The 12,675-nt window shown below is 44.4% G+C and overlaps 1 protein-coding gene across 2 annotated transcripts in view; it reads left to right on the top strand.

Annotated features, from left to right (window-relative positions):
* lgr4 (leucine-rich repeat containing G protein-coupled receptor 4) overlaps window positions 1-12,675 on the top strand; it is a 122,878-nt gene that overhangs the window by 81,932 nt on the left and 28,271 nt on the right. The gene's annotated exons all lie outside the window — the stretch shown is intronic.

Below are 12,675 nucleotides of genomic sequence, written 5' to 3'. Positions count from 1 at the left end.
CTCGGGGAACTGTTCCAAACTATGCTAAAGCTGACTGAGCTGTGGTGCATAGATAGCAATTTGCTTAGTCCCAGTCTTTCCAATATTTTGATAATTGCCCAAAAGTTTCTCTGACAGAAAGAGACCTTGGATCAGGGAAAGTTAAAGCTGCTGTGACCATTACTTTTTAGCATGGCATGCTAAAGAACAAAAATGTAGTATTGCCTGATCTTAATGCTACTGCTAGTTGATTTCTTTAAGGGTGATGGGGTGGGGGAGAGAGAGCTCCTAATCTTTTTCTCAATTATATGTGCTTTATCAAATAAAAACCCAAGGTGTCTCAAGATAGAGCAGTCTCTTAAATTGTCATCCTTGGCTCAGTGGTAGCACTCTTACCTGTGAGTCAGAAGGTTGCAAGTTCAAGTCCCATTTCAAATACTTGAGCACATAATCTAGGCTGACACTTCAGATTAGTACCAAGGGAGTACTGCACTGTCGGCGGTGCCGTCTTTCAGATGAGACGTTAAACCGAGGCCCAGTCTGCCCTCGGGTAGATGTAAAAGATCCAATTGCACTACGTATTTGAAGAAGAGCTGGGGAGTTCTTCACACTGTCATGTCCAATATTTATCCCTCAACCAACATCACTAAAATAGATTGTCTGGTCATTGTCTTGCTGTTTGTGGGAGCTTGCTGTGTGCAAATCAGCTGCTGTGCTTCCCTACATTACAACACTTCAAAAGTACTTCATTGGTTGGGGTGTCCAGAGGTCATGGAAGGTGTTCTATAAATGCAAGTTTGTTCTTTCGATAATAAATTTTCCCATCAGAAATGGTCCTTTCTTGAGAATTTTGTTTCTAAGTGCCAGAACCTCCTGTTTATTCCATGGTTACAAAAGGATTAAAGACATGTTGCTGTCTTGCTGCATTTGAAAATGTTTGTCCCATTAGTGCAACTCTGAGCTGAATTTGTAGGTAATGTGCTGCCCTCTTACGTGATCGACTGCAGTGTGGCCTGTGTAATTAGGATCCCACCCCCCACCCCAGGTTAGTCTTTTTGCACCTGGTTCGGAAACAGTTTTTACCATCATAAACCTACATTGGTAGTAATGAACAAGCAATTTGTGATTAATGGCACTGCTGTTTCAGAACCTTGACTGACCAAGATTCATCCTATAGTGCTTTTTTAAAACATGGTAATGTTTGCTAAGAAATTCTGTGGTTGCTTTTGTCTAATATTGGATGATTGCCAGTATATTTGAACTTGTCTTACTGTATTAAATTATAGAAATACTTTATAAATATGTATTAAACTTGTAGCGGTTGTCTGTTCCTTTTCTAATTGCAGTTCACACATTATTTACAGAATTATCAATAACAAATATTAAGTTTGACATCTTTACTGTTCTAATTATAGCTGTACAAGATCTGAATACATTGAGCCATATTTTCCGATCGGAGGCTTCCCGCATGCGGAAGCCTCCGATCTGGAAAAAATCTACGCACTTACATGAGGGCTCCCGAGGTGCGTATAGTTCCGATGCTGGGCCTCTCCAACTCCAAGTGTGCAGGGCCCACGTATCCTGGGGCGCATGCGGTTCACAAGCGTCCCTGGGATCACATGGGCCATGGGGGGCCAATCAAAGAAGGGAATCTCCCTTCATACACTTGACAGATAGACCTGTCAAATACAGGAAACTTTCGATTTACCAGCACCTAAATAACCGGAAATCTCGGTTAACCGGCAAAATTCAGGAGTAGGTTCAGGTAAGTTTTATTACTTGCCTTCCTCGATCTGTTGCTGTGCAAGCGTGTGGCTGCAGCTGTTGCTAAGCTACAAAGACGCTTGGAACTTGTGGCCATTGTTCTGAACCTGTTGCTAAGCAACAGGGTGTGTTGCTTTATACGGAGCTCTCAGCTCTTGTATCTTTTACTATAGCTTTCGGTTATCCGGAATTTTTGATGAACCGGCACCACGTCGGTCCCGTCGGTGCCGGATTAAAAAAAAGTTTCCTGTATATGAATAGAGATCACCCCAAAAACACTTTAAAACATTAAATAAATTTTTTTTAAATCACATTTTTAAAATTAATTGAAATTACAATAAATTAAATATTTTAAACATCTAATTTTTTGGAGAAAAAAATCGTTTTTTGCAGGGCTAAAAATAAACTTACCTTTAAAGTATTTTTAAATGATAAATGAGTGAAATTTTTTTATAACTTTTTTCAACGCTTATCCTGGTAAAGAATTCTAAAGGATTTCTGCGGGTGGAGTGGCTCCAGAAAGCGAACTATCCGCCCGCAGAGGCCCTTCTCCAGGGCAGGCGTCCGATCTGTCGAGCATTCTTGACAGATCGGACATGCCGGTTTTCAGCGCATGCCTGAAACCGGCATTTCCAATGTCCCTACAGGTGGGTACACAGCACGTACACACCCGTAGGGATCGGAATATCCGGGTCATTAAAGTTCTGCTTATTCTGTGATTTTTTTTTTTTTTTTTTAAATTTTTATTCTGTAGCCTTGAATGTGTTAGCCACCGACTGCTACTTTGAGTATAATGTTATATCAAATGAAATAAGATGGTTATAACATTTATAATGTGACTAACACCATTAAATGTTAAATGGGAAATCCATATGATTGGCAGAACAAATGCCCTGACTAGTACTTGAAAGGAAAAGTGCCACCTCCCATCAAAAGGTTTATGATCAGAAACATTTAAAAGTGTAAAGATATGAATAGAGCATATTTTATAGAAATCAAGGCTAAGAAACTGTACCAGAAGATTAAGAAAATCTAGTTGAGCTGCGGCATAAAACTAAGCTGACAAAGTAAAAACTGATGCTGAAAATCCAGGGTGGAAAGAGAGAAGAGTAATATATAACAGCTGGTTGCACAGGCCTTTGGACAGAAAGAAAGCTATAGAGTAAAATGCATGGAGAAATGTAGCTTAGGGTAGACTTTGAGCGCAATTGGCGATGCCTACGCAAATTGTGCCCGTTTTGAAGTGGTTTTTCCCCCCGGGTTTCTGCTCAAACTCATTTGCATATCGCTGAACGTTAAAATCTGCTGTAAACCAGTGCAATTGGGCAGTGTTTTAAAAAGTAATAAAAATGTGCTTTTCAAAAATATTCCTTTATGTATTTAAGATTGGTAACTTGATAAAGTTTGATTAATACAGCTGAAAATGGGCTTATCACAAAAAGTAAGCATTTTAAATCACCATGTCAATCCACCAACTGCGAGTAACCTGATTTTAAATGACTGTAAATGACTTTTAAAAGATATTAAAACTATTTTCTAGTTAGATTGGGGTACAGTGCCTTAGTAAATTTTTAAAAAAAATAATAATTTGAAGCATACTTATTAGTGTCCTTGCACCCAAAAGATCCAGCTGAATTTTTGGAGCCTCCTTGAAGGCCTGCAAATGAGCACAATTAGTGGAAACTGCCAGTGGTGATTAAATCACCTTGGGGGCAGGGCTAGTTTTGTGAGCAGGGCCTGCTTCTAACACTGTTTTTAAAACCAGCGCTAAAGATCGTGGAAACTCGAGTTGCGCTGAACGCAATTTGTGCTTAAAATTCAGCAATATCAGGGGAATTGCGCCAAAAAACCAGCGCAATCAAGTGGAAACTCTAGGCCCTTATGTTACCAGTCTGGGGTTTATTGTAGAAGAGGGAAAGAGGTGCACCATTTTAACGTGCAACTACGTTTCCAAACTCGTCAGATCTGTTAGCAAAGTACAAAAAAAGTCCCAATTTGGAAAATCACTTTTGAATATTTAATTACCATTCATTGGCTCTGTCTGCCTGATGCTGGTTACTGTGCTTTTTCTTAGGCTCAGTGCAGTTTTATTTTTAAATGTTGGAACTTCCTTTTCTTGATTTTGTTATGAGCAGTTGGGTATTAGATTTTTCCCACCCCCATGGAAATCTGCCTGGCTATAAAGACTACTTAGACTGTTGTCTGGATCCATCTTGCCCTGGATTCTATTGAATTGAAAGGAGATTGGCAATGTTCCCTTTTAAGGAGAAGACATTATCCTGCATGGTCACACTTTTAAGTGTGTCTTTTGAGATTAAAAGTCCTTCCTATTTTCCCCATCTAACAATTTAGAATTTCTCCCTTTCGTGATTTAGTGCATTAGTGTTCCAAGTACTTGATATACTTTAAAAATAAAAATAAAAATTCTTTTTAGTTTGTTTTTCCTGATGTATCAATTAATAACTGCTGATTTTTGCACATTTAATGGCTGTCTATGTAAGGATTAATACCCTTAATAAAGAAAAGATCATGGAGGATCTGGATAGAAATAAAATCATAAAAGATGACCAATGTAGGATCATCAAGGGAAAGGTCTTGTTAATCTAACTTACTGGTTTTCTTTGAGGGTGTGACGAAAGAGCATGATCTGTGTAAGGCCGTGGACGTGGTGTACTTGGATTTGGATTTCTGTATGGCCTTCAATACAGTTCCTCTGGCAAAGCTGGTACTGAAAATAAAGAAAGCGGGAATCTGAGGAAATATTTTACAATAGATATGTAATTGGTTGACTGATAAAACCCAGAGGGCAGTAGCACAGGGATTGTCATCAGCCTGGGGGAAGGTTACCAGTGGGAGTCCCACTGGGGTCTGTTTCAGGACCACTTCTGTTTAATATCTTTGTAAATGATCAGGAGCTAGGGGGTCACAAACACAATGCTTAAATTTGCAGATAATACAAAGCTAAGGTGGAAGCTGACCAGAGTAAGCTGTAGGAGGATTTGAATATACTTGGGAGTTGTGCAGACAAGTGGCAGATGAAATTCAATGTAGAGAAATTAAAAGTGCTTAACATAACAATAAAAAAATAAAAAAAAAGGGTCTCTTACTTAAATGGAAAGAAAATAAAAATGGAAATGAAAGGGATCTGGGGTTCCTGATAGCTTAAATTTATTGGCAATCGTAGCAATGCTCTGTGGCAATAAGTAAAGCAAATCAGATGTTGGGAGGTATTAAAAGGTCAATATTGACACAAAAAAGTGAGGTAATCCTGCCCCTTTTATAAATCATTGTGACTACTTAGAATAATGGCCCAGAAATTCGGGTCGGGGGCTTCCCGCGGGTGCAAGCCCCCGACCTGCACTTACCTAGCGCGCCGGCCGTTGAGCTGTGGACCCGCGAGGGATTCCGATCCTGGGCCTCCTCCAACTGTCGGCGCGCAGTGCTTGCGTATCCCAGGGGCGCAGTTAGTTCAAAGCGTTCCCTGGGATCATGTGAGCCATGGTGACCAATGGTAGCAGTGAATGCTTCATTCATAAGTTTGACAGGAAGAGCTGTCAAACCTATAACTACGATAAGCCCCAAAACATCACTAAAACTTCAAAAAAAAAATTAAAAATCACATTTTTAAAATAACTATAAATTAAATGAAAACTATTTTAAACAATAATTTAAATTTTTGAAAAAATTAATTACATTTTCTAACGGGGCTAAAAATAAACTTACCTTTCTTTAAAGTATTTTAAAATAATAAACCTGTGGGGGGGAGAAAAGTTTTAATTTTAATTAATTCACCATGTACCTTGTTAAAAGCAGGCCTTGTGCCTGATTTTTTAAAGTGCAACTGCTGGAGACTTACCCTCCCGGAAAAACCTGGAAAAAAACGTAAGTTCGATGCGTACGCGCCGCCTCTCCGGCGCACACGTTCCACCTCTCAACCCCTCCTTTCAGGGGAACGGAAGTGCCGGTTTCCCACACATGCGCAATGCATGCACGAAACTGGCACTTCCATTGGACCTACGGGTGAGTACCCCGTGCGTACTCGCCCGTGGAGACCCGAATTTCTGGGCCATTGTGTACAGTTCTAGTCGCTTAAGTACAGAGGATCTTGTAGCTATTGAAAGGATGCAGAAGAGAGCAACCAGAATGATTGAAGGGATGGAGGGATTGCACTTTTGAGGGGTGATTATGTAAATTGGGCATGTTCTTGCTGGAAAAGAGACATTTGAAAGGTGATATGATTGCTGGTTTTAGAATTCTAAAGGGATTAGATAATAAATACCATGATGAGCTGTTGCACCTTGTCCAGAATAGTAGAACCAGAGGACACAGCCTATACTTGAAGGGGTGTAAATTCAAATCTAATCTGTGGAAACATTATTTCACTAAGTGAGTGGTAAATCTATGGAACAGGATTCCGAGAGAAACAATGGAAGGAGATGCCATCAATTCATTAAAAAGCAAATTAAATCGGTTTCTTTCAGAAAGTAATATTTTGGGATACAGTACGAGTAATTTGAGACATGACATATGAAGAGCCATAGAGTCATAACAGCACAGAAGGAGGCCATTCGGCCCATCGAGTCCATGCCAGCTCTCTGCAGAGCAATCCAGTCAGTCCCATTCCCCCGCTCTATCCCTGTAGCCCTGCAAGTTTATTTCCCTCAAGTGCCTATCCAGTCTCCCCTTGAAAACATTGAGTGTCTCCACTTCCACCACTTCCGTCGGCAGAGAGTTCCAGGTCCTCACCACTCGCTACGTAAAAAAGTTTTTCCTCACGCCTCCCCTGTATCTCTTGCCCAAAACCTTAAATCTGTGTCCCCTAGCCCTTGTACCATCAACTAGTGGGAACAGCCTTTCCGCATCTAGCCTATCCAACCCCGTCATAATCTTGTACACCTCTATCAAATCACCTCTCAACCTCCTTTGCTCTAATGAAAACAAATCCAGCTTCTCCAACCTGTCCTTGTAGCTAAGATTCCCCCATCCCCAGAACCATTCTGGTAAATCTCCTCTGCACCCTCAAGGGCCTACACATCCTTCCTAAAGTATAGTGACCAGAACTGGCCGCAATACTCTAGTTGTGGTCTAACCAGTGCTTTATAAAGATTCAGCATAACTTCTCTACTTCTGTACTCAATACCTCTATTTGTGAAACCCAAGATCCCATATGCTTTGCTAACCACTCTCTCAATATGTCCTGCCACCTTCAGGGACCTATGCACATTAACTCCCAGGTCCCTCTGTCCCTGCACACTCTTTAAAACTGCGCTATTAAGTGTATATTGCCTCTCCCTGTTCCTTCTGCCAAAATGCATCACCTCACACTTCTCTGTATTAAATTCCATCTGCCCATTCTGCGAGCCTTTCTATGTCCTGTTGCAGTCGATTGGTATCATCCTCACTGTTTGCCACATCCCCAAGTTTGGTGTCATTGGCAAATTTAGAAATTCTACTTTGTATTCCAATATATATTCATCCTCCAGTCTGAAAAACAGCCATTTACCACAACTTGCTGTTTTCTGTCTTTAAGCCAATTCCTTATCCAAGCTGCCACTGACCCACCTATTCCATGAACCTCAATTTTGTTAACCAGCCTTCTATGTGGTACTTTGTCAAACACCTTCCTAAAATCCATGTAGACAACATCCATTGCATTCCCTTCATCGATCCTCCCTGTTACTTCATCAAAAAAATTCAATTAGATTAGTCAAACATGATCTGCCTTTTACAAATCCGTGTTGGCGCTCCTTATTTAGCTTAAACCTCTCCAAGTGCCCGTTTAATTTTTTCCTTGATTATTGTTTCTAAAACTTTACCCACTGCTGATAAACTGACCGGCCTGTAGTTACTAGGATTGTCCTTGCACCCTTTCTTGAACAATAGTGTCACATTTGCCACTTTCCAATCCTGAGGCACCTCCCCCGCATCTATGGAAGATTGGAAAGTTATGGCAAGCCCTTCCACTATCTCCTCCCCCCAATTCCCTTAGCAATCTGGGATGCAAGCCATCTGGACCAGGTGACTTATCCACTCTAAGTATACCCAGCCTTTCTAGTACATCCTGTCTATCAATTTTCACCCCTTCCATTGCTTCTACCTTTTCCACTTCTACCGATATTTTGTCAGCATCCACCTCCTTAGTAAACACCGATTAAAAAGTACTCATTGAGTATTCCAGCCTTGCCCTGCACCTCTAAGCATATAACACCTTCTTGTTGCTAATAGGCCCCACCCTGCCTCTTACTACCCACTTACATGACGGTAGAAGATTTTTGGGTTCCCTTTTTTGTTGACCACCATTCTACTCTCATTGCAATCTTATTTTCATCTTCACTTCCCCTCTCAACTTATTGTATTTGGTCCAGTTCTCCCTTGAAGAATTCACCTGACATGCATCATACACCTTTTTTTTGTTTCATCATCTTATCTATCTCCCTCGTCATCTAAGGAGCCCTTGCTTTGGTTCCCTTACCCTTCCCTCTTGTTGGAATGTACCTCGCTTGTACTTGGAACATCTCCTCCTTAAAGATCACCCATTGTTCCGTTAGTTTTTCCTGTCAGTCTTTGGTTCCATTTTACTCTGGCTAGATTCTTTCGCATCCCATTGAAGTTAGCCCTATTCCAGTTTAGAAGTTCCACTCTAGATTGTTCCTTGCTCCCCTCCATTGGTAATCTAAATCTTGTGATACGATGATCACTCGTACCCAAGTGTTCTCCCACAGACACTTGGTTGACCTGGCACCAGATCCAGCAATGCCTCCTTCCTAGTTGGGCCAAGGAAATTCTACTGAACATTTCAGAAATTCCTCCCCCCTCCTTTCCCTTTACCCTAGTATTAGCCCAATCGATGTTTGGGTAATTAAAGTCCCCCAGTATCACCACTCTATAGCTCTTGCATATCTCTGCGATTTCCCTTCAGATTTGCTCCTCTACCTCTCTCTCACTATTTGGAGGCCTATAAAATACCTCCAATAGTGTCATCATAGCCTTTTTGCTCCTCAACTCTAACCAAATGGATTCTGTCCTTGTCCCCTCAAGAACATCTTCCCTTTCCAACACTACAATGTCTTCCTTAATCAGCACTGCCACCCCACCTCCCTTTTTTCCTTCCCTATCTTTTCTGAACACCTTGTACCCTTGAATATTAAGTGCCCAGTCCTCACCGTTTTTAAGCCACATTTCCGTTGCTACAACATTATATTGTCACTAATTGTGCTTGTAGCTCACCAATCTTATTCACCACACTTTGTGCGTTTACGTACATGCATTCTAAACCCATTTTTGAATTTTTCGTAGTCTTTCTTAGTCTGCTTCTACCTAATGTTACTACTTCCGCCTCTAGTACTATCCAACACACTCACTCTTTTATGCACCTTATTCCTCTTTTCTACTCCCATATGCTAGTGCCCACCCCCCTGCCAAGCTAGTTTAAACCCTCCCCAGCAGCACTAGCAAACCTCCCTGCGAGAATATTGGTCCCGGCTCTGTTGAGGTGTAACCCGTCCTGCTTGTACAGGTCCCACCTTCCCCAGAAACGGTCCCAATACTTCAGGAATCTAAAGCCCTCCTTCCTGCACCATCTCTCCAGCCACACAGTCATCTGTTCTATCCTCCTATTCATGTACTCACTAGCACGTGGCACCGGGAGTAATCTGGAGATTACTACCTTTTGAGGTGCTGCTTTTTAATCTCTCTCCTAGCGCCCTAAACTCTGCCTGCAGGACCTCATCCCTCTTTCTGCCTATGTCGTTGGTACCGATATGGACAACGACCTCTGGCTGTTCACCCTCCCCCCTCAGAGTGTCCTGCAGCCGCTCGGTGACATCTTTGACCCTGGTACCAGGGAGGCAACATACCATACTGGAGTCACGTCTGCGGCTGCAGAAATGCCTGTCTGCTTCCCTAACTATCGAATCCCCTACCACTATTGCTCTTCCACTCTTTTTCCTCCACCCCTGTGCAGTTGAGCCACCACTGGTGCCTTGGACTTGTCTCTGGCTGCACTCCCCAGCGGAACCATCGCCCCCACCAGTACTCAACAGAATACCGGTTGGAGAGTGCGATGCCCTCCGGGGATCCTGCACTACCTGCCTGGTGGTCCTCTTCTGCCTGGCAGTCAACCATTCCTTCTCTGCCTGCATACTCTTAAGCTGCAGGGTGACTACCTCCAGAAACATGCTATCCACGTAACACTCAGCCTCGCGGATGCACTGCAGTGACGCCAGCTGCCGCTCAAGCTCTGAAACCCGGATCTCGAGCTGCCATAGCTGGTGACACTTCCTGCACATGTGGTCGTCCAGGCTACGCAAAGCGTCCAGGACATCCCACATTTTTGTTTTTTTCTGTTTATGGGATCAGGGCGTCGCTGGCAATGCCAGCATTTATTGCCCATCCCTAGTTGCCCTTGAGAAGGTGGTGGTGAGCTGCCTCCTTGAACGGCTGCAGTCCGTGTGGTGATGGTACTCCCACAGTGCTGTTAGGTAGGGAGTTCCAGGATTTTGACCCAGCGATGATGAAAGATCGGCGATATACTTCTAAGTCAGGATGGTGTGTGACTTGGAGGGGAACATGGAGGTGGTGGTGTTCCCATGCGCAAACTGCCCTTGTCCTTCTAGGTGGAAGAGGTCGCGGGTTTGGGAGGTGCTGCCGAAGAAGCCTTGGCGAGTTGCTGCAGTGCATCTTGTAGATAATACACACTGCAGCCACGGTACACTGGTGGTGGAGGGAATGAATGTTTAAGGTGGTGGATGGGGTGCCAATCAAACAGGCTGCTTTGTCCTGGATTGTGTCGAGCTTCTTGAGTGTTATTGGAGCTGCACTCATCCAGGCAAGTGGAGAGTATTCCATCACACTCCTTACTTGTGGCTTGTAGATGGTGGAAGGGCTTTGGGGAGTCAGGAGGCGAGAGACTTGCCGCAGAATACCTAGCCTCTGAGCTGCTCTTGTTGCCACAGTATTTATGTGGCTGGTCCAGTTAAGTTTCTGGTTAATGGTGACCCCCAGGATGTTGATAGTGGGGGATTTGGCGATGGTAATGCCATTGAATGTCAAGGGAGGTGGTTAGACTCTTGCTTGTTGGAGATAGTCATTGCCCGGCACTTCTGTGGCGCGAATGTTACCTGACACTTATCAGCCCAAGCCTGAACGTCGTCCAGGTCTTGTTGCATGCGGGCATGGACTGCTTCATTATCTGTGGAGTTGCGAATGGCGCTGAACACTGTACAGTCATCAGCGAACATCCACATTTCTGACCTTATGTTGGAGGGAAGGTCATTGAAGCAGCTGCAGATGGTTGGGCCTAGGACACTGCCCTGAGGAACTCCTGCAGCGATGTCCTGGGGCTGTGATGATTGACCTTCAACCACCACAACCATCTTCCTTTGTGCTAGGTATGACTCCAGCCAGTGGAGCGTTTTCCCCCTGATTCCCATTGACTTCAGTTTTAGTAGGGCTTGTTGCCACACTCGGTCAAATGCTGCCTTGATGTCAAGGGCAGTCACTCTCACCTCACCTCTGGAATTCAGCTCCTTTGTCCATGTTTGGACCAAGGCTGTAATGAGGTCGGGAGCCGAGTGGTCTTGGCGGAACCCAAACTGGGCAGCAGTGAGCAGATTATTGGTGAGTCAGTGCCGCTTGATAGCACTGTCGATGACACCTTCCATCACTTTGCCGATGATTGAGAATAGACTAATGGGACGGTAATTGGCCGGGTTGGATTTGTCCTGCTTTTTGTGGACAGGACATACCTGGGCAGTTTTCCACATTGTCGGATAGATGCCAGTGTTGTAGCTGTACTGGAACAGCTTGGCTAGAAGCGTGGCTAGTTCTGGAGCACAAGTCTTCAGCACGATAGCCGGGATGTTGTCGGGGCCCATAGCCTTTGCTGTATCCAGTCCGCTCAGCTGTTTCTTGATCTCGCGTGGAGTGAATCAAATTGGCTGAAGAATGGCTTCTGTGATGGTGGGGACCTTGGGAGTAGGCCGATATGGATCATCCACTCGGCACTTCTGGCTGAAGTTGGTTGCAAATGCTTCAGCCTTGTATTTTGCACTCACGTGCTGGGCTCCACCATCATTGAGGATAGGGATACTCTTGGAGCCTCCTCCTCCCGTTAGTTGTTTAATGGTCCACCACCATTCACAACTGGATGTGGCAGGACTGCAGAGCTTTGATCTGATCCGTTGATTGTTGGATCGCTTAGCCCTGTCTATAGCATGCTGCTTTCGCTTTCTAGCATGCATGTAGTCCTGTGTTGCAGCTTCCCCAAGTTGGCACCTCATTTTTAGGTACGCCTGGTGCTGCTCCTGGCATGCTCTTCTACACTTGTTGTTGAACCATGACACAGGATGTGCATGCAACGGGACTGAACTGCCCTGCCGTGCCTCTGTTTAATAGACTAAGAACTAACTTAGCAGAAGTAAACTTAAAACTTTAAAAAAAACTCACCAGCTACTCATCAATCAGCTCCTTCCCTTGTGCCGACATCACTTTTTCTATTCTGACGTCACTCTTTCGGATTCTGCCTCTGTTGAGCCGCTGCCTCTTTCGCTCTAGTCTCGCCCAGGTCCGCTGCCTTCACTTCCTCTCGCGCTCTTTACAGCGCTGTTTTCCCACTCTTCTCACCGCTGCTCCCGCGCTCTTTATAGCGCCGCTGCTCCCACTCCTCTCGCCGCCACTCCCGCGCTCTTTATAGCGCCGCTGCTCCCACTCCTCTTGCCGCAGCTCCCGCGCTCTTTAAAGCGTCGCTGCTCCCACTCCTCTCGCCGCAGCTCCCGCGCTCTTTATAGCGCCGCTGCTCCCACTCCTCTCGCCGCTGCTCCCGCGCTCTTTATAGCGCCGCTGCTCCCACTCCCCTCGCCGCTGCTCCCACTCCTCTCGCCGCTGTTGCTCCAGCAAGCTTGGGAGGAGCAAGTGACTTTGGACCTATAACAG

Source organism: Somniosus microcephalus, chromosome 15, assembly GCF_052327205.1.
Source record: "Somniosus microcephalus isolate GS21.2 chromosome 15, FLI_Smic_1.0, whole genome shotgun sequence".
Lineage (NCBI taxonomy): Eukaryota > Metazoa > Chordata > Chondrichthyes > Squaliformes > Somniosidae > Somniosus > Somniosus microcephalus.
This window is presented reverse-complemented; position numbering and strand designations above follow the sequence as displayed.